Raw genomic sequence first — 26105 nt, forward strand, 5'->3', positions numbered from 1 at the left:
TAAGTCTACACACTCTAAACTACACAATTATCTTGATACAAACAAAGACAACTATAAACACCATGGGACCACGCAGCCATCATACTGCTCAGGAGTGTAATAGTCTTCTACAGTGCTGGTGGACAGTGCAAAATGTTGCAAATCAATCTTAGAACAACAGCAATGGACCTTATGAAGATGCTGGAGGAAACGGGTACAAAAGTATCAATTATCTCCACAGTAAAAGAGTCCTATATCAGCTGAGCTAAGAAGAAATTGCTAAGATTAGACAAATCAAGCCACTGTTCCAAAATGAAATAAAAAAGTTACACTACGGTTTGCAACTGGACATGGGGACAAAGATTGTACTTTTTGGAGAAACCTGGTCTGATGAAACTATTTGGCCATAATGTCCATCGTTATGATTGGAGGAAAACGGGGGAGGCTTGCAAACCGAAGAACACCATTCCAACCGTGAAGCACGGGGGTGGCAGCATCATGTTGTGGGGGTGCTTTGCTGCAGGAGGGACTGATGCACTTCACAAAATAGATGGCATCATGAGGTAGGAAAATTATGTGGATATATTGAAGAAACATCAAGACATCAGTCAGGAAGTTAAATCTTTGTCGCAAATGGGTCTTCCAAATGAACAATGACCCCAAGCATACTTCCAAAGATGTGGCAAAATGGCTTAAGGACAACAAAGTCAAGGACAACAAAGTCAAGACAACAAAGCCCTGACCTCAATCCTATAGAAAATGTGTGGGCAGTATTGAAAAAGCATATGCGAGCGAGGAGGCCTACAAACCTGACTCAGTTACACCAGCTCTGTCAGGAGGAATGCGACAAAATTCACCCAACTTATTGTAGGAAGCTTGTGGAAAGCTACCTGAAACGTTTGACCCAAGTAAAGCAATTTAAAGGCAATGATACCAAATACTAATTGAGTGAATGTAAACTTCTAACCCAATGGGAATGTGATGAAAGAAATAAAAGCTGAAATAAATAATTATCTCTACTATTATTCTGACATTTAACATTCTTAAAATAAAAGTGGTGATCCTAACTGACCTAAGACAGGGGATTTTTACGAGGATTAAATGTCAGGAATTGTATAAAAATGAGTTTAAATGTATTTGGCTAAGGTGTATGTAAACTTCTGACTTCAACTGTAGCTCAGGCAGTAGGAAGCTCTCTCATCCATTTACAGTGCCTTGCGAAAGTATTCGGCCCCCTTGAACTTTGCGACCTTTTGCCACATTTCAGGCTTCAAACATAAAGATATAAAACTGTATTTTTTGTGAAGAATCAACAACAAGTGGGACACAATCATGAAGTGGAACGACATTTATTGGATATTTCAAACTTTTTTAACAAATCAAAAACTGAAAAATTGGGTGATTAAATGTATTTGGCTAAGGTGTATGTAAACTTCTGACTTCAACTGTAGCTCAGGCAGTAGGAAGCTCATCTCATCCATTTATATGCAGATGATAGTCTTATTCTCAGCTGGCTCCTCCCCGGATTTTATGTTAAATGCTCTATAACAAAGCTTTCTTCGTGTCCAACAAGCTTTCCCTACCCTTAACCTCGTTCTGAACACCTCCAAAACAAAGGTCATGTGGGTTGGTAAGAAGAATGCCTCTCTTCCCACAGGTGTGATTACTACCTCTGAGGGTTTAGAGCTTGAGGTAGTCACCTCATACAAGTACTTGGGAGTATGGCTAGACGATGCACTGTCCTTCTCTCAGCGTATATCAAAGCTGCAGGCTAAAGTTAAATCTAGACTTGGTTCCCTCTATCGTAATCGCTCCTCTTTTAACCCAGCTACCATTCGGCCATCAGATTTTCCACCATTCTCCTTATAGGACACATCACTGCACTCCTCATCTCTGTATACCCATCGCAAGACCCACTGGTTGATGCTTATTTATAAAACCCTCTTAGGCCTCACTCCCCCTACCTAAGATATCTACTGCAGCTCTCATCCTCCACATACAACACCCGTTCTGCCAGTCACATTCTGTTAAAGGTCCCCAAAGCACACACATCCCTGGGTCGCTCCTCTTTTCAGTTCACTGCAGCTAGCGACTGGAATGAGCTGCTACAAACACTCAAACTGGACAGTTTTATCTCAATCTCTTAATTCAAAGACTCAATCATGGACACTCTTACTGACAGTCGTGGCTTTGTGTGATGTATTGTTGTCTCTACCTTCTTTACCTTTGTGCTGTTGTCTGTGCCCAATAATGTTTGTACCATGATTTGTGCTGCTACCATGTTGTGCTGCTACCATGTTGTGTTGTCATGTGTTGCTGCCTTGCTATGTTGTTGTCTTAGGTCTCTCTTTGCGTAGTGTTGTGTTGTCTCTCTTGTTGTGATGTGTGTTTTGTCCTGTATTCATATTGTATTCATTTAATATTTTAAATGCCAGACCCCGTCCCCGCAGGAGGCCTTTTGCCTTTTGGTAGACCGTCATTGTAAATAAGAATTTGTTCATAACTGACTTGTCTAGTTAAATAAAGGTTCAATAAAAAAATTAAAAAATCACTACTAAACTTATAGTATGACCTCATATATAATAGTAGGCCCAGCTTTTGGAACTGTGGTTTTCCTAGATATGGCTCCTATATTGTGATCACTACTAAACTTATAGTATGACCTCTTATATATAATATTAGTCCCAGCCTTTGGAACGGTGGTTTTCCTAGATATGGCTACTATATTGTGATCACTACTAAACCTATAGTATGACCTCTTATATATAATAGTAGGCCCAGCTTTTGGAACTGTGGTTTTCCTAGATATGGCTCCTATATTGTGATCACTACTAAACCTATAGTATGACCTCTTATATATAATAGTAGGCCCAGCTTTTGGAACTGTGGTTTTCCTAGATATGGCTCCTATATTGTGATCACTACTAAACCTATAGTATGACCTCTTATATATAATAGTAGGCCCAGCTTTTGGAACGGTGGTTTTCCTAGATATGGCTCCTATATTGTGATCACTACATCCAATGGATTTGGACACTGCTTTCAAACAAACCTCTGCAGCATTTAGTAAAGATATGATCAATACATGTTGATGATTTCTTTCCTGTACTGTTTGTAAATACCCTGGTAGGTTGATTGGTAACCTCAACCAGGTTGCAGGCACAAATTACAGTTTGAAGAGTTCTCTTGAGTGGGTAGCCTGATGAAAGCCTGTTAATTTTTTTAATCACCCAGAAAGTAAACCTCTCTATTGACATAACATACATTATCAATCATTTCACAACACGTTATCCAGATACTGACTGTTAGCACTTGGTGGTCTATAGCGGCTTCCCACCAGAATGGGCTTTAGGTGAGGCGGATGAACCTGCAGCCACAATACTTCAACAGTATTTAACATGAAATCCTATCTAACCTTTACAGGAATGTGGTTCTGAATATATACAGCAACATCTCCACCATTTCTATCCTCTCTGTTAATGTTTATAACCTTGTATTGTTTCCACTGTATCATCAAAAGGTATTATCTAAGTGAGTTTCAGAATACGAATGTCATCTGTTACGAGCAAATGATTGATTTCGTGAACCGAGTTTCTGAAGCTTTTTATGTTAACGTGGGCTATTTTGCGCACTTTTTTGGGGGGAGGGGATGTTTACGTGTTTTTATTGCTTTACTGGGAAGCTTAGCAGTAGACATGCTCATGTTATTGATGTTATTACAGGGTGAGCTGCACACAGTGGACTTCCTCCTAGGGCACACCGGCTCAGTGCTGACAGTATAAATCGGGTTCGTAGGCACATGATTACTACTGACAATAGCTGTAGGATCAATAGAGGCATTCATAGCAGTTCGAGGGACATCAATTAGGTTACATATATTGTGTCTACCGACACCCCTGGTGCAATGTACATTTGCTGGAGCATTATGACTATGCTGCGTCCCAACGGTAAGGATGAGCTGAGCTGGGCTTGGGTCATTGATAAGTCGTTGTCTCAACGCATCCTTATAATGCTGTGGAAGGATCCAGAAAACCAACATTATTTTGGTGGATCGCATCCTCCTTATAAAACTGGTTTTGTTTCCAAAAGGTATTGAAATGGTTATATACCCATTGACAGACACAGACAGACAGACACACACAGACACACAGACACAGACAGACACAGACACAGACAGACACAGACACACACAGACACAGACAGACAGACACAGACCGACACAGACAGACAGACACAGACAGGCAGACACAGAGACAGACAGACACAGAGACAGACAGACAGAGACAGACAGACAGAGACAGACAGAGACAGACAGAGACAGACAGAGACAGACACAGACAGACACAGACAGACAGACAGACAGACAGACAGACAGAGACAGAGACAGAGACAGAGACAGACACAGACACAGACAGACACAGACAGACACAGAAGGTATTGAAATGGTTATATACCCATTGAGTTGCAATAATCACGTAGCCAGTTGTGAAGAGAAAGAACCCCACTGAAGCGTTCAATGCCACGAGTCAGAAGGCACAGGGTCAGATGTGATGGGTCTTTTTGTTTGTGTCGAGCAGAGAGTCAATCAGCTCTTTAAGCCATGTGTTGTCTTAGGGTCAAAAAAATGACCCACCACTATGTTTAACAGCAAAGAAAACCCCCCCAAATTATATTTATTCAATTTGAAATTTTATGACTTTTCCTAGAGTGACCCCAACATTAGGAAAAGTGAAACATCGCCTTTGTTCATATTTCCATGAAAGCTGTACAACACCGGGGTTCAACGATTTGTCTTAGGGTCATTTTTGACCTGGCAGTTATACAATCATTTACACACCACAAAAAACACAAAGACACATACACACACAAACACAATGAGAAATTGAGATTATGTGTGCTACTGATTGAACTCAGCCAGCATCTCCTGAAGAGGAAGATCACCATGGTTGGTACAGTTATAAAGAACAAGCCTGAGCTCCCCCCTGCACTCCTCTCAACAAGGGGAAGAGAGGCCTTCTCATCAAAGTTTGCCTTCACCCCTACCACCACTCTAGTCTCTTACCTCCCAAAGAGGAGCAATAATGTGGTCTTCCTGACCACACTGCACAAAACGGCTGAGATCAGTGATCGTGAGGACAGGAAGCCGGACATCATCCTGGACTACAACCACAATAAAGGAGGCGTTGACAACCTGTACAAGGAGATTGGAACTTACAGCTGCAGGAGAATGACCGCCCGCTGGCCCCTGGTCATCTTCCATAACATCATTGATGTGTCCTCATACAATGCCTTCATGATACAGAACCAGATCAACCCTACCTGGATGCCTGATAAGTAGAACAAGAGGGTGTTGTTCCTGGAGCAGCTGTGAAAGGCACTTGTAACCCCACACATTCAAAGAAGGGAGCGCCTGCCCTTCACAGCGGCCTCTGCAGCGCTTGTGAAAGCTCTTCAGGGGGCTGAATCTTGTCCTGATCCATCTGAGGCTGCAGCTGGGGCAGGCAAGAGGAGGAGATACCAATTCTGCCCCCCATAGAAGGACTGTAAAACAAATACTATTCAATGAAGAGGGATTCCGGGACAAGAAACAGGGGCCCTGCGTCACAGAATCCGTGCAAAAACATGTTCTGTATTCATATTTAATGAATAGCGGTAATGTTATAAATCAAAAATAACTGTTTTTCAGCATACAATGTTCAGCAGCGCACTCTGATGACCTATGACACAGACAAAATAACAAACGTCTTTAGTTGTGAGGTACTACTACAATGGGGCCCATTCACAAAAGCTTTTTTACACTTTCAGTCAGCTGAAAGCTTAGATGCAGCAGATCTCATACAAATTATAATTGATTGCCTTGAAAAGCAGGGTCTGGACTACAGAAATAATCTTGTGGGGCAACGCTGTGACGGTGCACCCGTCGTGAGCGGAAAGCATTCTGGTGTGTCTGCACGGATTAAGAACAGTGCAAGATTTGCATTTTATGTGCACTGTAATGCACATTGTTGTTTGAATTTGATTCTTGTCGATGCTGTAAAAATCAGTGCCCGAGGCAGTTCACTGTTTTACTCTCCTGCAGAAGCTTTATAACTTTGTATCTGGCTCATGCGTTCATCTCAAGTGGCTTGCAGTTCAGAAAGAGCTGTATCCACAGCAGCAGCCCGGGGAACTACGGAGACTTACGGATGTAAGGTGTGCCTGCAGATACATGGCATGCCGTAATCTGAGGGACAGGCTTCCAGCAGATCTGAGAGTGCTTACAGGATATCACACTTGAAAATAGTGGTGATTGATCGGTGGAGGCAAGGGGCCTTCTGTCTCAGATAGATTTACATTTCATAGGGCTTTTGGTTACCTTTTGTAAAGTGCTTGGTGATGCCAAATGTCTTTCTGACATGCTCCAATCAAGCGCTCTTGACCTAGCAAGGGCTGTGGATCTACTAGGTGCCCTTACAGACACATGACAGGAAGGGCTGTGGATCAAGTAGGTGCCTTACAGAAACATTACAGGAAGGGCTGTGGATCTAGTAGGTGCCCTTACAGACACATGACAGGAAGGGCTGTGGATCTAGTAGGTGCCCTTACAGACACATGACAGGAAGGGCTGTGGATCAAGTAGGTGTCCTTACAGACACATTACAGGACGACAGAAGTGAGGGTTACTTTGGAGAACTATGGAAAGGGGTTGAAGAGATTGCAGAGCAAAAAAAAATATTTGAACCTCATTATCTGCCACATTGAATTCTAGTGTAGTAACCCTTATCCTCACTATCTGGCACATTGAATTCTAGTGTAGTAACCCTTATCCTCACTATCTGGCACATTGAATTCTAGTGTAGTAACCCTTATCCTCACTATCTGGCACATTGAATTCTAGTGTAGTAACCCTTATCCTCACTATCTGGCACATTGAATTCTAGTGAAGTAACCCTTATGGACCTCACATTGAATTCTAGTGTAGTAACCCTAATGGACCTCACTATCTGGCACATTGAATTCTAGTGAAGTAACCCTTATCCTCACTATCTGGCACATTGAATTCTAGTGTAGTAACCCTTATCCTCACTATCTGGCACATTGAATTCTAGTGAAGTAACCCTTATCCTCACTATCTGGCACATTGAAGAACTTCGGGATCAGTGAATGATCACTTCTACCTCTAATCAGCAGTTATAGGATTCATTTACGCGCCTTAGATGCCAGGTTAGGGTTACACACACATTTTCTGTCATGGTCTATGGACCCCCTGAAGTAGCCTTGGCCACCCCATGTATAAAACTCTAGTTCCACCACTGGTCCTGAACAATACTTATTAAACCACACCAAGAGACCACTTTTGAAGTCTGAGAAAAATCTAAGAAATTTACATTTTTTTTGTTTGTAGATACCCTTTAATTCAAGTGTCACCAGCAAGAGCCTTGCTTGGTTAGTGGTGTCTCTGTAGCACACAAGAGCCTTGCTTGGTTAGTGGTGTCTCTGTAGCACACAAGAGCCTTGCTTGGTTAGTGGTGTCTCTGTAGCACACAAGAGCCTTGCTTGGTTAGTGGTGTCTCTGTAGCACACAAGAGCCTTGCTTGGTTAGTGGTGTCTCTGTAGCACACATGTGATTGCAGAGTCTACTGAACAAATCACAACTGGATTGGTGCTAATGATATCATTCTGCCAGGGAGGCATAGACTACTTTGTAGTTAACATTTAATTGACAAGATTTTTTGGGAAAGCTTTTACATCAAGCAGAAGATGGTTGTCATTAGCATCATCGCTAACAGCTACACATAGTGGTAGACAAATGCACTCAAGACAGGGGCATTTCCTGGCTGTTTAATCTGGCTTTTCTATCAACCAAAAGAAAAAAACAAGCATTGACAGAGAGATCTACAGACAGATGGCATTGACAAGAGATCTACAGACAAATGGCATTGACAGAGATCTACAGACAGATGGCATTGACAAGAGATCGACAGACAGATGGCATTGACAAGAGATCTACAGACAGATGGCATTGACAGGGAGATCTACAGACAGATGGCATTGACAGAGAGATCTACAGACAGATGGCATTGACAAGAGATCTACAGACAGATGGCATTGACAAGAGATCTACAGACAGATGGCATTGACAAGAGATCTACAGACAGATGGCATTGACAAGAGATCTACAGACAGATGGCATTGACAAGAGATCTACAGACAGATGGCATTGACAGAGAGGTCTACAGACAGATGGCATTGACAAGAGATCTACAGACAGATGGCATTGACAGGGAGATCTACAGACAGATGGCATTGACAGAGAGATCTACAGACAGATGGCATTGACAAGAGATCTACAGACAGATGGCATTGACAAGAGATCTACAGACAGATGGCATTGACAGAGAGATCTACAGACAGATGGCATTGACAGAGATCTACAGGCAGATGGCATTGACAAGAGATCTACAGACAGATGGCATTGACAAGAGATCTACAGACAGATGGCATTGACAAGAGATCTACAGACAGATGGCATTGACAGAGAGGTCTACAGACAGATGGCATTGACAGAGAGATCTACAGACAGGTGGCATTGACAAGAGATCTACAGACAGATGGCATTGAGAGAGAGGTCTACAGACAGATGGCATTGACAGAGAGATCTACAGACAGGTGGCATTGACAAGAGATCTACAGACAGATGGCATTGACAAGAGATCTACAGACAGATGGCATTGACAGATCTACAGACAGATGGCATTGACAGAGATCTACAGACAGATGGCATTGACAGAGAGATCTACAGACAGATGGCATTGACAGAGAGATGGAGCTCCAGAGGAAACATGGGACAGGGTTTTTAAACCAAGGGAAAAGGGATGTGATAGGGTAATGGAAATAGGAGGTGTGTCTTCTGATTGATTGGTGACTGATGATTGCCACCTGTGAGGAGAGAAGGAGAGAAAAGAACACACAGGATACACACACACCCTGGATAACTGTATCCGTAACATTAGGAATGAATCAATTCTAGATTTACGTGACATAGTTTTGCTTGTCCAGGTATAACCCTTTATATCCGGATTGAAATAACGCCTGGCATCATCAACACAGAGATCCTTGCATAATGTAGTGATGATGTAACAGCTTTCTTCTACCTCCTTCTCTGACGAAGAGGTGGAATAAGGATCGGACCAAAATGCAACGTGGTTCGTTCGATACATCTTTAATTATGACGAAACACGAACAATACAAAACAACAAACGTCGAAAACCAAAACAGCCCTGACTGGTGCAACAAACACAGATACAGGAACAATCACCCACAAACACACGGTGAAACCCAGGCTACCTAAATATGGTTCCCAATCAGAGACAACGATAATCACCTGACTCTGATTGAGAACCGCCTCAGGCAGCCATAGACTAATCTATACACCCCACACAACCCCAAGACGAAACACACTACAAATAAACCCATGTCACACCCTGGCCTGACTCAATAATTGAAGATAACATAATAAATATAGACCAGGGCGTGACAGAACCCCCCCCTAAGGTGCGGACTCCCGGACGCACATCAAAACAATAGGGAGGGTCCGGGTGGGCGCCTGTCCATGGCGGCATCTCCGGCTCGGGACGTGGAACCCACTCCATGAATGTCTTAGTCCCCCCTCCTCGCGTCCTAGGATTGTCCACCCTCGCCGCCGACCATGGCCTAGTAGTCCTCACCCAGAACCCCACTGGACTGAGGGGCAGCTCGGACAGAGGGGCAGCTCGGGACAGAAAGGCAGCTCGGGACAGAGGGGCAGCTCGGGACAGAGGGGCAGCTCGGGACAGAGGGGCAGCTCCGGACAGAGGAAGCCCAGCACTGAGAGGAAGCCCAGCACTGAGAGGAAGCCCAGCACTGAGAGGAAGCCCAGCCAGGCAGTTGAATCCGGCAGATCCTGGCTGGCTGGCAGTTCTGGCAGATCCTGGCTGACTGGCGGATCTGGAAGAGTCTGGTTGACTAGCGGATCTGGAAGAGTCTGGTTGACTAGCGGATCTGGAAGAGTCTGGCTGACTGGCAGATCTGGAAGAGTCTGGCGTATCTGGAAGAGTCTGGTTGACTAGCGTATCTGGAAGAGTCTGGTTGACTAGCAGATCTGGAAGAGTCTGGTTGACTAGCAGATCTGGAAGAGTCTGGTTGACTAGCAGATCTGGAAGATTCTGGTTGACTAGCAGATCTGGAAGATTCTGGTTGACTGGCAGATCTGGAAGAGTCTGGCAGATCTGGAAGAGTCTGGTTGACTAGCAGATCTGGAAGAGTCTGGTTGGCTGGCAGATCTGGAAGAGTTTGGTTGACTGAGTTTGGTTGACTGGCAGATCTGGAAGAGTCTGGCTGACTGGCAGATCTGGAAGAGTCTGGTTGACTGGCAGATCTGGAAGAGCATAGGCAAGATAGGCAAGAAGAGCATAGGCAAGATACAGTAGATGGTATCGAGTACAGTATATACATATGAGATAAGTATGTAAACAAAGTGGCATAGTTAAAGTGGCTAGTGATACATGTATTACATAAGGATGCAGTCGATGATATAGAGTACAGTACATACGTATGCATATGAGATGAATAATGTAGGGTAAGTAACATTATATAAGGTAGCATTGTTTAAAGTGGCTAGTGATATATTTACATAATTTCCCATCAATTCCCATTATTAAAGTGGCTGGAGTTGAGTCAGTGTCAGTGTGTTGGCAGCAGCCACTCAATGTTAGTGGTGGCTGTTTAACAGTCTGATGGCCTTGAGATAGAAGCTGCACCTGTACTGACCTCGCCTTCTGGATGATAGCGGGGTGAACAGGCAGTGGCTCGGGTGGTTGATGTCCTTGATGATCTTTATGGTCTTCCTGTAACATCGGGTGGTGTAGGTGTCCTGGAGGGCAGGTAGTTTGCCCCCGGTGATGCGTTGCGCAGACCTCACTACCCTCTGGAGAGCCTTACGGTTGAGGGCGGAGCAGTTGCCGTACCAGGCGGTGATACAGCCCGCCAGGATGCTCTCGATTGTGCATCTGTAGAAGTTTGTGAGTGCTTTTGGTGACAAGCCGAATTTCTTCAGCCTCCTGAGGTTGAAGAGGCGCTGCTGCGCCTTCTTCACGATGCTGTCTGTGTGAGTGGACCAATTCAGTTTGTCTGTGATGTGTATGCCGAGGAACTTAAAACTTGCTTTTCTCTCCACTACTGTTCCATCGATGTGGATAGGGGGGTGTTCCCTCTGCTGTTTCCTGAAGTCCACAATCATCTCCTTAGTTTTGTTGACGTTGAGTGTGAGGTTATTTTCCTGACACCACACTCCGAGGGCCCTCACCTCCTCCCTGTAGGCCGTCTCGTCGTTGTTGGTAATCAAGCCTACCACTGTTGTGTCGTCCGCAAACTTGATGATTGAGTTGGAGGCGTGCGTGGCCACGCAGTCGTGGGTGAACAGGGAGTACAGGAGAGGGCTCAGAACGCACCCTTGTGGGGCCCCAGTGTTGAGGATCAGCGGGGAGGAGATGTTGTTACCTACCCTCACCACTTGGGGGCGGCCCGTCAGGAAGTCCAGTACCCAGTTGCACAGGGCGGGGTCGAGACCCAGGGTCTCGAGCTTGATGACGAGCTTGGAGGGTACTATGGTGTTGAATGCCGAGCTGTAGTCGATGAACAGCATTCTCACATAGGTATTCCTCTTGTCCAGATGGGTTAGGGCAGTGTGCAGTGTGGTTGAGATTGCATCGTCTGTGGACCTATTTGGGCGGTAAGCAAATTGGAGTGGGTCTAGGGAGTCAGGTAGGGTGGAGGTGATGTGGTCCTTGACTAGTCTCTCAAAGCACTTCATGATGACGGAAGTGAGTGCTACGGGGCGGTAGTCGTTTAGCTCAGTTACCTTAGCTTTCTTGGGAACAGGAACAATGGTGGCCCTCTTGAAGCATGTGGGAACAACAGACTGGTATAGGGATTGATTGAATATGTCCGTAAACACACCAGCCAGCTGGTCTGCGCATGCTCTGAGGGCGCGGCTGGGGATGCCGTCTGGGCCTGCAGCCTTGCGACGGTTAACATGTTTAAATGTTTTACTCACCTCGGCTGCAGTGAAGGAGAGACCGCATGTTTCCGTTGCAGGCCGTGTCAGTGGCACTGTATTGTCCTCAAAGCGGGCAAAAAAGTTATTTAGTCTGCCTGGGAGCAAGACATCCTGGTCCGTGACTGGGCTGGATTTCTTCCTGTAGTCCGTGATTGACTGTAGACCCTGCCACATGCCTCTTGTGTCTGAGCCGTTGAATTGGGATTCTACTTTGTCTCTGTACTGACGCTTTGCTTGTTTGATAGCCTTACGGAGGGAATAGCTGCATTGATTGTATTCAGTCATGTTATCAGACACCTTGCCCTGATTGAAAGCAGTGGTTCGCGCTTTCAGTTTCACGCGAATGCTGCCATCAATCCACGGTTTCTGGTTAGGGAATGTTTTAATCGTTGCTATGGGAACGACATCTTCAACGCACGTTCTAATGAACTCGCACACCGAATCAGCGTATTCGTCAATGTTGTTATCTGACGCAATACGAAACATGTCCCAGTCCACGTGATGGAAGCAGTCTTGGAGTGTGGAGTCAGCTTGGTCGGACTAGCGTTGGACAGACCTCAGCGTGGGAGCTTCTTTTTTCAGTTTTTGTCTGTAGGCAGGTATAGCAAAATGGTAGCAAAATGGAGTCGTGGTCAGCTTTTCCGAAAGGGGGGCGGGGCAGGGCCTTATATCCGTTGCGGAAGTTAGAGTAACAGTGATCCAAGGTTTTTCCACCCCTGGTTGCGCAATTGATATGCTGATAAAATTTAGGGAGTCTTGTTCTCAGATTAGCCTTGTTAAAATCCCCAGCAACAATGAATGCAGCCTCCGGATAAATGGTTTCCAGTTTGCAAAGAGTTAAATAAATTCACCCTCTGAATGGCACACATGCACAATCCATGTCTCATTTGTCTCAAGGCTTAAAAATCCTTATTTAACCTGTCTCCCCCCCTTCATCTACACTGATTGAATTGGATTTAACTAGTGACATCAATAAGGGATCATAGCTTTAGCCTGGATTCACCTAGTCAGTCTAAGTCATGGAAGGAGCAGGTGTTCTTAATGTTTTGTATACTCAGTGTATAGCACTACATATAATCAAGTGCTATTTGGCTTTAAGGGAATAGTATGGTCACATCGAGATAAAAACGAATGTGAAAAATGAACAGAGAAAATGTGTCTTAACACACTACCTATTCATAGATGTATTTATTCATCATCCACATATTCATATTAAGAACTACGTCTGTGTACAGGAAATTATTAAATCAAATCTTATTAGTTCTAAGACGTGACTGAAAATATATCAGTTTATTGTTAAATTATTATGACGTTTTTTCCAATACAAAAAGTGTAGTAACTATTGTTTCCAAAATGCGTTACTCACTCCAGCCAGCAGATGGCGAGCTGCGTCTTTCAGGTGACGCTTCTTGCGTGACGTATAATGGACTGGACGGGACGCTTCTTCAGGAACAACAACACGGCTACTCTTTCAAACGCCTCGGTAGCTTGCTAGCCAACATAAAACTGAAAGATTGATTATTTAGACCATGTTAATGTACATTAGCTAATCTCAGTGTTTTAAACAGATTTCGGTTGACTTATCTAATGGTTAACTTTAACCTAAATGTGCTTGTTCAATTTGCAAACTTGTTAAAGATTGATACTGGCTAGGCTAGTCGCTAATGCTACCTAACTAGCTAACATCCCTGACCATGAGCTCACTAAACTTCTCCTCCCTTTAGACCATGTTTGTGTACATCAGCTAATCTGTGTTTTAAACACATTTCTGTTGACGAATCAACTGGTCAACTTAATTTGCAAACGTGTTAAACATTGATACTGAGGTTAGCATTAGGCTAGTCGCTAATGCTAACTAACTATCCCTGCCCATGAGCTCACTAAACTACTCCTCCCCTGCTAAAGAAGAGGTCTACTCTATGGAGAAAGAAGCTCTGGGACTGAACATTGTCGTGGAAGAAGAAGAAGAGGAGGGTGTTGCAGTGAAAAGAGAGGAAGAAGCTTTCAGAATGATAAAAGAAGAGGATATTACGGTAAAAGGAGGGGAAGAAGCTTTCAGAATGATAAAAGAAGAGGAGGATATTACAGTGAAAAGAGAGGAAGAAGCTTTCAGAACGATAAAAGAAGAGGAGGATATTACAGTGAAAAGAGAGGAAGAAGCTTTCAGAATGATAAAAGAAGAGGAGGATATTACAGTGAAAAGAGAGGAAGAAGCTTTCAGAATGATAAAAGAAGAGGAGGTTGTTATAATGAAAGAAGGGAAAGAAGCTTTTAGAGAGGAAGAGGATGCTGTCTCAATAAAGGTGAAGGAGGAAGACATTTTGGGAGTGAAAGAGGAGGAGACAGAAGATCCGATAAACACCAGTGAGTACTGTCTTTAACAGGGGCACAAACTATGCAGTTGTTGAAGGGGGGCATTCTATGGAAGTTCTACACTTGAATATGTTGTTCAGTACTGTATAAATTGTTAGTTCAATCTGCCATTGCGACATGTGTTTTTGGGAGATTTAAATTAGATTTATTGAATTAGATTTATTAAAGTGCCCTACATCTAATATAAAATGCAATACTGGTGCGTCATTTCTACTTAAAATATCAAAGCGACACAAAAGGCACCATTTTACATTTGCATCACACAATATTTTATAAAATCATAATGAAAGTGGCCATTTTAGGCCCTTTGTAGACATATTCATGCCTCTTGTAGTAAGACTGTGATTGCAATAGGATATCATAAGTTTACCATCTGTTTGATGTTCTCGTTAACACAGGAGAGAGACATGACTATTGTGGATCCTCTGGGGAGCCTCAACAACATCCTGATGCTGACGAGGAAGAGAAGAGTCTCTCCAGATCAGAACACCAGATGGTACAGCTTGGTCTGGTCTAGCATACAGCTTGCTCTCTCTGGGTCTGGGATGGGTTTCTGTAGAGCACTTCATGACAACAGTGACATCAGCATCCATAACGGTCTGTGTCTGTGTCCCCTCTTTATGTTTACCAGAACAACGCTAGCCCTTCCACCCTCCCGGAGTCCCTGTATCGTGTCTCTCCTGGTAGCACCTTACTGCTGGGTTTGAAGAGGTTGTCTGTGCTGCTGGTGGACTGCAGGAAAACAACGGGGCTGAGTGGAACTGTGAGAGGAGGAGAAGAGAAGAAAGGATCAGATTTGACTCATCGAAGTAAGTGCTGTAGTTTAGTTTGAACAAATACAATAGATCTGCCCACTGGTATCTGTTACCAGGACAACCAGCAGAGTTCTGTTAGTTGACAGGAAGATAGACTGGTGGATATGGATGTTATGAATATCATAACACTGAAAAAGGATTCTGACAATTAAAAGAGAGAAACCAATAGACCATATAAAACCTTGATGAAAGTTAGCTTTAAAGAGAAAGTTTCAAGATGATCTGATGTAAGGTGCTTGTTTTACAAAAACATTTTCTCAAAACATTATGGATGTTACATTGTCTGTCCCAGTCAACCCCCCTATCTTTACTAGACTCTAGAACATACAAACTAAACTCAAGACACTTCAATGTGGTCTGTATTGCTTCATTCTTGCTGCTGGTGATTCTCTGATCCACCTCTATGCAGACGACACCATTCTGTATACATCTGGCCCTTCTTTGAACACTGTGTTAACTACCCTCCAGACGAGCTTCAATGCCATTCAACTATCCTTCCGTGGCCTCCAACTGCTCTTAAATACAAGTTAAAGTAAATGCGTGCTCTTCAACCGATCGCTGCCTGCACATGTCCGCCCGTCCAGCATCACTACTCTGGACGGTTCTGACTTAGAATATGTGAACAACTATAAATACCTAGGTGTTTGGTTAGACTGTTAACTCTCCTTCCAGACTCACATCAAACATCTCCAATCCAAAATTAAATCTAGAATTGGCTTCCTATTTCACAACAAAGCATCTTTCACTCATGCTGCGAAACATACCTCGTAAAACTAACCATCCTACCGATCCTCGACTTGCGATGTCATTTACAAAAGAGCCTCCAACACTCTACTCAACAAATTGGATGCAGTCTATCACATTGCCGTCCGTTTTGTCACCAAAGCCCCATATACTACCCACCACTGCGACCTGTACACTCTCAGCTCGCTGGTCACCATAGCCGCACCCACCCGTAGCAGGCGCTCCAGCAGGTGTATCTCACTGGTCACCCCCAAAGCCAATTCCTCCTTTGGCCGCCTCTCCTTCCAGTTCTTTGCTGCCAATGACTGGAACGAACTACAAAAATCACTGAAACTGGAGACACTTATCTCCCTCACTAGCTTTAAGCACCAGCTGTCAGAGCAGCTCACAGATCACTGCATCTGTACATAGCCCATCTGTAAATAGCCCAAACAACTACCTCATCCCCTACTGTATTTATTTATTTATCTTGCGCCTTTGCACCCCAGTATTTCTACTTTGCACATTCATTTGCAGCACATCTACCATTCCAGTGTTTAATTGCTATACTGTTTGTCCTTCGCCAGCATTGCCTATTTATTGCCTTACCTCCCTTATCTCACCTCATTTGCACACATTGTATATAGACTTGTTTTTCTACTGTATTATAGACTGTATGTTTGTTTTACTCCATGTGTAACTCTGTGTTGTTGTATGTGTCGAACTGCTTTGCTTTATCTTGGCCAGGTCGCAGTTGTAAATGAGAACTTGTTCTCAACTTGCCTATCTGGTGAAATAAATAAAAAATCTGATCTACAGAACTTGTTAAAAATTGCAAATATATATATATTTAAAACAAGCTCCGTAAGATTTTTCTAAAAGCCATGAAATATGATTAAATGAAAAGCATTTCTATCTATATATAATAGTTACAGTACACTATATCTAGATTCTTCAAATATTAGAGTCTTAAAGGAGGACTGTAGCACCTAATGATGAAACATTATGGAGTCTTAAAGGAGGACTGTAGCATCTACAGATGAAACATTATGGAGTCTTAAGGGAGGACTGTAGCATCTAATGATGAAACATTATGGAGTCTTAAAGGAGGACTGTAGCATCTAATGATGAAACATTATGGAGTCTTAAAGGAGGACTGTAGCATCTAATGATGAAACATACTACTTGCCGTCGTGGGGATTCAAACCGGAGACCTTTCGGTTACTGGCCCAACATTCTTAACCGTTAGTCTACAAATGTTCCAACTTCAATTTGTTATTTCTCAATGATGCTTTAAAGGAGAAGTTTCCAGAATCTAGAATATCAATATTAACATAATCACTAGTTAACTACACATAGTTGTACTGCGTTGCATATAATAAATGTGGTGCCTGGTAATTTATTATCGAATCACAGCCTACTTCGCCAAACAGGTGATGATTTAACAAAGCGCATTCGCTTTTGGGCCGCCTGGCTCGTTGCGAACTGTGTGAAGACCATTTCTTTGTCTGACTGAGTGGTGGTAGGCAGCAGCAGGCTCATAAGCATTCATTCAAACAGCACTTTTCTGCGTTTGCCAGCAGCTCTTCGCAATGCTTGAAGCACAGCGCTGTTTATGACTTCAAGCCCATCAACTCCAGAGATTTGGCTGGCAATATTATAGTGCCTATAAGAACATCCAATAATCAAAAGTATATGAAATACAAACGGTTTAGAGAGAAATAATATCATAATTCATACAATAACTACAACCTACCACTTCTTAACTGGGAATATTGAAGACTCATGTTAAAAGGAACCACCAGCTTTCATATGTTCTCATGTTCTGAGCAAGGAACTTAAACTTGAGCTTTTTTACATGGCACATATTGCACTTTTACTTTATTCTCCAACACTGTGTTTTTGCATTATTTAAACCAAATTGAACATGTTTCATTATTTACTTGAGAATAAATTGATTTTATTTACGTATTATATTAAGTTAAAATAAGTGTTCATTTAGTATTGTTGTAATTGTTACATATATAAAATAAATAAATAAATCGGCCAATTAATCGGTATTGACTTTTTTTTTTGTCCTCCAATAATCGGTACCTGCGTTGAAAAATCATAATCGGTCGACCTCTACTTTACATGTTGTGTTTATATTTTAGTTCAGTAGAGTTACTATCAGATGTGTTATATAGAGTTACTATCAGATGTGTTATATAGAGTTACTATCAGATGTGCTATATATAGTTACTATCAGATGTGCTATATAGAGTTACTATCAGATGTGCTATATAGAGTTACTATCAGATGTGCTATATAGAGTTACTATCAGATGTGCTATATAGAGTTACTATCAGATGTGCTATATAGAGTTACTATCAGATGTGCTATATAGAGTTACTATCAGATGTGCTATATATAGTTATAATCAGATGTGCTATATATAGTTACTATCAGATGTGCTATATATAGTTACTATCAGATGTGCTATATAGAGTTACTATCAGATGTGCTATATAGAGTTACTATCAGATGTGCTATATAGAGTTACTATCAGATGTGCTATATATAGTTATAATCAGATGTGCTATATATAGTTACTATCAGATGTGCTATATATAGTTATAATCAGATGTGCTATATAGAGTTACTATCAGATGTGCTATATAGAGTTACTATCAGATGTGCTATATAGAGTTACTATCAGATGTGCTATATATAGTTACTATCAGATGTGCTATATATAGTTATAATCAGATGTGCTATATATAGTTACTATCAGATGTGCTATATATAGTTATAATCAGATGTGCTATATAGAGTTACTATCAGATATGCTATATATAGTTACTATCAGATGTGCTATATAGAGTTACTATCAGATGTGCTATATATAGTTATAATCAGATGTGCTATATATAGTTACTATCAGATGTGCTATATAGAGTGAATTGATGACATGTGACTGACCAAGCCCTTTCAGACCTTATTATATGGCTATATATATATATAGATGTACTATATATAGTTACTAACAGTTTTAGGACATTTCCCAAAAATATTTCCCCTTATTTTTTTACTTTACCCAAAATGTCTTGACTTCAGTGACAGTCAAAGTGTTGAAAATGTGTTAACGTCTAAATAAATTAAATAGCGTGTCGAAAACCTGTTTTGGATTTTCACATAAAATTACTTCTTTACTTATTTTAGATTCAAGGAAGTGTGTAGGTCTCATTCTGTACATACAACTATTCATACAACTATGAAGGTTATTTATTCAGAGCCACCTGCTCGATAGGAATCCAGCGACGTCTGTGTCTTCAGTGTCCGAGAACTGTTTCATTTTTTTTGTGTTCTGACTTGTAAAACAGAATTAATAAAATAAGTAATGTAAACATATTATTAGTAATTACCAGGAAGCTCTACAACATAATTTGTTTTAAAATCACAACAAGATTGTTAATACTGGCTATAGGTTATTGAGGGATCTGATTAGGATTTTCCCTCGTTGCAAGGCTATTTTATCATGTGGAGGTTTCATTCAGGTCTATTTAAATAAACAATCTGTTTTTGGCAGGAGAGAGACCAGACTCGGAGGAACCAGAGCCAGATATGTCCAAACCAGCAAGACGACACCAGTGCTCCCAGTGTGGAAAGAGTTTTAACCAGAAAGGACACCTGAACCAACATGAGAAAATACACACAGGGGAGAAGCCTTACCACTGCTCCCAGTGTGGAACAGGTTGTAACGGGTTAAGGGACCTGAAACAACATGAGAGAATACACACAGGGGAGAAGCCTTACCTCTGCTCCCAGTGTGGAAAGAGTTTTACCCTGTTATGTAACCTGAAAACACATGAGAGAATACACACAGGGGAGAAGCCTTACCACTGCTCTCAGTGTGGAAAGAGTTTTAACCAGAAAGGACACCTGAAGCAACATGGGAGAATACACACATGGGAGAAGCCTTACCACTGTTCCCAGTTTGGAACAGGTTGTAACCAGTTAAGGGACCTGAAACGACCTGAGAGATTACAGAAAGGTGAGAAGCCGTACCATTGCTCCCGGTGTGGAAAGAGTTTTACAACGATAGGGACACTGAAAATTGGAACAGGTTGTAACCAGAGAATACATACAGGAGAAAAGCCGTACCACTGCTCCCAGTGTGGAAAGAGTTTTACAACATTATGGAGCCTGAAAATACACGAGAGAATACATACAGGAGAAAAGCCATACCACTGCTCCAAGTGTGGAAAGAGTTTTACCCTGAAAATACACGAGAGAATAGAAAAGTAATCAGTAAAAAAACACGAGAGAATACACACAGGGGAGAAGCCTTACCACTGCTCCCAGTGTGGAAAGAGATTTAGCGAGTTAGGAAGCCTGATGGCTCATGAGCGAATACACACAGGGGAGAAGCCTTACAAATGCTCAGACTGTGGGAAGACATATTACTCATCACAGTCACTTAAAAGACACGTGAGAGTCCACACAGGGGAGAAAACATGAATTGAATATGGAGTCAGTTTGAATAAAGAGTAAATCAGATTCCTTGTGTTTAAATGGTCAGATAATCAAGTGATATTTGGATGTGATGCATTTGCTCCATTGTTGACATTTGCATTGTCCCACTGATGATTTAATGAAATGAAATGTATCACTGACTCTGTAATGTAAAATGTTAATTATATGTGTCCACATATCTGAGTATGTGACTAACCTTGTGAAACTGTCCTATTATAATCTCCTCTTCCTGGGAATATCATCCTGTGTTGCAAACCAGCTGCACCTGCATCCTTGTATGAAAAAATATCCTGCCCAGGAACAAGCAACTATAAAGATATGTGCTCATCACCCAATGCTTCAGCAATTCAGACTGTCTACACTGTGCTGTGTAACTCTGTTATTCTCTCTGAGCTCAGAAATAATGAATCTTGGTTTGACTTGGACTCCAGCCCATCCTTATTTTATAATATCCACCACAACTCACCCACGGATTGCTGTTTCATCATTGTCTCAATGAAGACTTCTTTGTTTTACATTCCTGGAGTTATTTCCAAGCCTCCCACTGATTGAATTAACTTTGTTTCCATGTAATTTCAACAAAACAAATCCCCGTGATAGTGTTTGATTTATGTGATTTAAACTTTGAAATGCGTTTGTCAGAACCAACCTTCTGGACGTGTAGTATTTAAGAAATCGGGGACTCGCTGATCTCTCTCTGCCTCTCTCTCTGTCCCCATCTCTCTCTCCCTCCCTCCCTCCTTGATTCACCAAAGGTTCTTGTTCTCTACAGTTTAACATAAACAGTATTCCCCTCCCCTCTAAAAACATACTTTTGGATTATAAACATGTCATTAAAAAATATGCCTAAAGTAGCCAGTGTATCTTGTCATGTCATATACATCATAACCCAGGGGTGGTCAAATTGTTGTTAGAATGTTATATACATCATAACCCAGGGGTGGTCAAATTGTTGTTAGAATGTTATATACATCATAACCCAGGGGTGGTCAAATTGTTATTAGAATGTTATATACATCATAACCCAGGGGTGGTTCAAATTGTTGTTAGAATGTCTATTAAACAACTATTATATACATTAACAATATTGTTTTGTCAAAGATTTTTACGAATTATCTTTGAAAGACAGGGTCCTGAAAAAGGGGAAGTTTAGTTTTTTTTGCTGAGTTTATTTAAAGTGTCATATTGAGATGCAAACTCAAATATAAATACATGGAAACTATATCTGACCCAGTACTGCTGTCTTCTTTTTTAAATCGCATAGCCATGTGTGTGATGTGGATACTTTTGTTTTACAGTAGATTTGTAGATTTACCAAGAAAACTCTCGGTGTGCCCCTGATTTAGCCCCCTGCAGTAAAAGGTTATTAATGGGGTAAAATTACCTTTTTCTCTTGTTTTGTGTTCTATATCCTGACTATCATTTATTCCTTCATAAACAGAAAACGTGTGTTTGTCACGTGTGCTCTCTCTCCGGCCTCTTGGTCGTCTGGCTGCTCATTATGGTGCACACCTGTCATCATCAGACTCACCTGGACTCCATTACCTCCCTGATTACCTTCTCTCTCTCTCTCTCTCTCTCTCTCTCTATATATATATATATATATATATATATATATATATACAACCAGAAGATGGTTGTCATTAGCATCATCGCTAACAGCTACACATAGTGGATCATTTGCATCATCGCTAACAGCTACACATAGTGGATCATTAGCATCATTGCTAACAGCTACACATAGTGGATCATTAGCATCATCTCTAACAGCTACACATAGTGGTAGACAAATGCACTCAGACAGGGGCATTTCTGGGCTGTTTCCTGTAAGGTCTACACTTGTTGTATTCAGCATTTCACAGTAAGGTCTACACTTGTTGTATTCAGCATTTCACAGTAAGGTCTACACTTGTTGTATTCAGCATTTCACAGTAAGGTCTACACTTGTTGTATTCAGCATTTCACAGTAAGGTCTACACTTGTTGTATTCAGCATTTCACAGTAAGGTCTACACTTGTTGTATTCAGCATTTCACAGTAAGGTCTACACTTGTTGTATTCAGCATTACACAGTAAGGTCTACACTTGTTGTATTCAGCATTTCACAGTAAGGTCTACACTTGTTGTATTCAGCATTTCACAGTAAGGTCTTCACTTTTTGTATTCAGCATTTCACAGTAAGGTCTTCACTTGTTGTATTGAGCATTTCACAGTAAGGTCTACACTTGTTGTATTCAGCATTTCACAGTAAGGTCTTCACTTGTTGTATTCAGCATTTCACAGTGAGGTCTACACTTGTTGTATTGATGTGACAAATAACATTTGATTTGAACTAAATATGGAGTATGTCAGTTTCAATGTTATGGTCTTTGATTAAATTATATTTTTCAAACTCAGGCTGTGTGTGTGTGTGTGTGTGTGTGTGTGTGTGTGTGTGTGTGTGTGTGTGTGTGTGTGTGTGTGTGTGTGTGTGTGTGTGTGTGCGTGTGTGTGTGTGTGTTTATCTCCATCATTCCGTGATCATTCCTTGTGGTCCTGTAGCTCAGTTGGTAGAGTGTGGTGCTTCTTAAACCAGGGTAATGGGTTTGATTCCTGGGACCACCCATATGTAAAGTGTTTGCACACATGACTGCAAATCCCTTTGGATAAAAGTGTCTGCTGAATGGCAGATATGTACACTGATTCCTCTCAAAAAATGTTTTCTTGCCTCACATCATTATTTGGAAACGGTATATTGATGATATGTTTGTTCTATGGAGAGGTGATGCAAAACAGCTCCAGACGTTCCATGCTTTTCTTAACTCCTGTTCTGAGCATCTGAGATTTACTATGCAATCTGATACACGTCAAATCAGTTTTCTTGATCTTCTGATCTTGTGTGAAGATAATGTTTTATACACTGATCTTTACAGGAAGCCAACTGATCCTAACAGTTTGTTGAGGGCCGATAGTTGTCACCCACTTCCCTTGGAAAACAGTTTACCCTACAGCCAATTCTATCGAACCAAAAGAATTTGCAAAAAACAATCCGATTTCGACAGAAATATGGCTGAGATGCAAAGAAAGTTCAAGGAGAGGGGCTACAAGAATAATCAGATTAATATTGCCATTGAGAAAATTCAAAACAAAACGAGACATTACCTTTTTCAAGGTCAGTCTCGCAAAAAGACGAATTCTTGCGTTCTAACTACCCGCTATTCAAAGTGCTCTGAACAAATTAAGGGAATTGTTCACAAACATTGGCACATCCTAAAATCCGATGATAGTCTCGGTAATGTGTTTTCGGACCTTCCCTTGGTCGTATTCTCGCGGGGCAGAAATCTCAGAGACCAATTGGTACACTCTGATTTACCACCCCAAGATATTCCTGAACAACGTCTATTTGCGCCCCTACTGGATGGAAAGTACAAATGTAATGGCTGTGCTCAATGCAATGGCACTTATAAATGTAGATCCTTCAAACACCCACAAACAGGAAAATCGATCCCAATAAAAGGTGTTATTACGTGCTCCACTAAGGCAGTTATTTCTCTTATAACTTGTCCTTGTGGTAAAAACGTATGTAGGTAAAACAAAGCGCAAATTAAAAGTACGTATCTCAGAGCATCGTAGCACCATTAGGTGTAAAAACTTTACTTTTCCAGTTGCGGCCAACTTGGAGGCAGGACACTCGATTTCGTCTCTGCGTTATATTGGCATCGAACACGTCACCCTCCCTAGGAGAGGGGGTGACCTTGATAATTTATTGTTAAAACGAGAGGCTGCCTGGATCTTTAATTTAAAGACCCTTGCGCCCTTCGGTCTCAACGTAGACTGATCTGAAGACATTCTTGTGACTATTGTGACTTTGCCATTGTAATTGTTTGTAAACTTGTGTAGTTAAATTAATCTATGATCGTATGCTATCCATTTGTTGTTTGTATGCTGTTCTTTGTATGACATTTTAATATTTCATTATTAACCAATAATATTAGGCCACTCTTGGCCATGATTACAGACACCTGTGTCTTTTGACACTATAAACGAGTCATCCCGCAGTGTTTGTGATTATACCCTGATGAAGACAGCTTGGCTGTCGAAACGTTGGTATTGCATTTTTTTTGCATCTGAGCTCTTAGAGTGTGCGGCTCTCTTTTATTTTCAATGTACACTGATTCCACCAAACATTTGGCACACCTTCCTAATATGGAGTTGGACCCTCCCCTTTCCCCCTCAGAACAGCCTCAGTTCGTCGGGGCATGGACTCTACAAGGTGTCGAAAGCTTTCCACAGGGATGCTGGCCCATGTTGACTTTAATTCTTCCCACAATTGTGTCAAGTTGGCTGGATGTCCTTTGGGTGCAGTGGAGGCTCCTCAGAGGAGGAAGGGGAGCACCAACCTCAGTGATTTTCAGTAAAATAAAAATTGTAATACATTTCAAAAGTTATCCTTTTTGGTTAAAACTATACTAAATATAATCACGTCACAAAATAATTGATTAAAACATACTATTTTGCGTCCTCTTCTGGGTACATTGACTTCAATACAAAACCTAGGAGGATTATGGTTCTCAAGGCTTCCATAGACTTACACAGTAATTATGACAACTTCCGGAGGATGTCCTCCAATCTATCAGAGCTCTTGCAGCATGAACTGACATGTTGTCCAATCAATGAAAGAATCAGAGAAGTCAAGGTAAACTTTTGGTTTTACTAATTTATTGCCACGGGACCCGCCAATGTAAGTGCTAAACTGCTTACTGACTGTACACTGTTACGTTACTGCATGATTGTAGCAGGTTTACTAACGTGTTAGTTATATTAGCTCTGTTGACTATGATGTTACTTTATCTAATATGATGACAACGATGTAGGCTGTGTGTAGCAGTTATGAAATGGTTTGGCTTGTAAAGTTTTTTTTTGCCTGGTCTCATACAGCTGATGTGTTGTGCATTGAAGTCCAGAAGCGAAGGGAAAAGGTGAGAGGAGGAGAGAAGGAATACAACGTGGCTGTTGTGAAAGTGAACTGTGTTTACACATGATCAGGGGTGTATTCATTCCGACGATTCTGTTGACAAATGTTACTTAAACGAAACAAAACAGCGATAAACATACCTGAATTTGTCCAATATAATCTCTTGTTGGAAACTGCTTGACTAATGGTTACACCCTATATTTCAGCTAGATTCAAGAAAGAGTGTGCAAGGCGGAATGGACATTTTTCTCTCGACCTGTGTGCATATACAGTATGTCACAAAAGGGAGTACACCCCTCACATTTTTGTAAATATTTGAGTATATCTTTTCATGTGACAACACTGAAGAAATGACACTTTGCTAAAATGTAAAGTAGTGAGTGTACAGCTTGTATAACAGTGTAAATTTGCTGTCCCCTCAAAATAACTCAACACACAGCCATTAATGTCTAAACCGCTGGCAACAAAAGTGAGTACACCCCTATTTTTTTACAAAAAATGTAAAAAACTTTTGTGATATACTGTATGTTTTAAACTTTCATTCATTGGTTAGGTTGTAGCTACCTCATGATGGGTATAGGGAAACATCTGAGAATCATGGAGTAGTCCAAACCTATCGCTGTTACATTGAACTGGGTGACTGGAATATGAATGACAGTCATCCAACATGC

General features: G+C 41.6%; 1 pseudogene; it reads left to right on the top strand.

Annotated features, from left to right (window-relative positions):
* Positions 1-13496: 13496 nt before the first annotated feature.
* LOC135532447 (zinc finger protein 436-like) lies at positions 13497-21957 on the top strand (annotated as a pseudogene).
* Positions 21958-26105: the final 4148 nt, after the last annotated feature.

This window comes from Oncorhynchus masou, chromosome 5, assembly GCF_036934945.1.
Source record: "Oncorhynchus masou masou isolate Uvic2021 chromosome 5, UVic_Omas_1.1, whole genome shotgun sequence".
Taxonomy (NCBI): domain Eukaryota; kingdom Metazoa; phylum Chordata; class Actinopteri; order Salmoniformes; family Salmonidae; genus Oncorhynchus; species Oncorhynchus masou.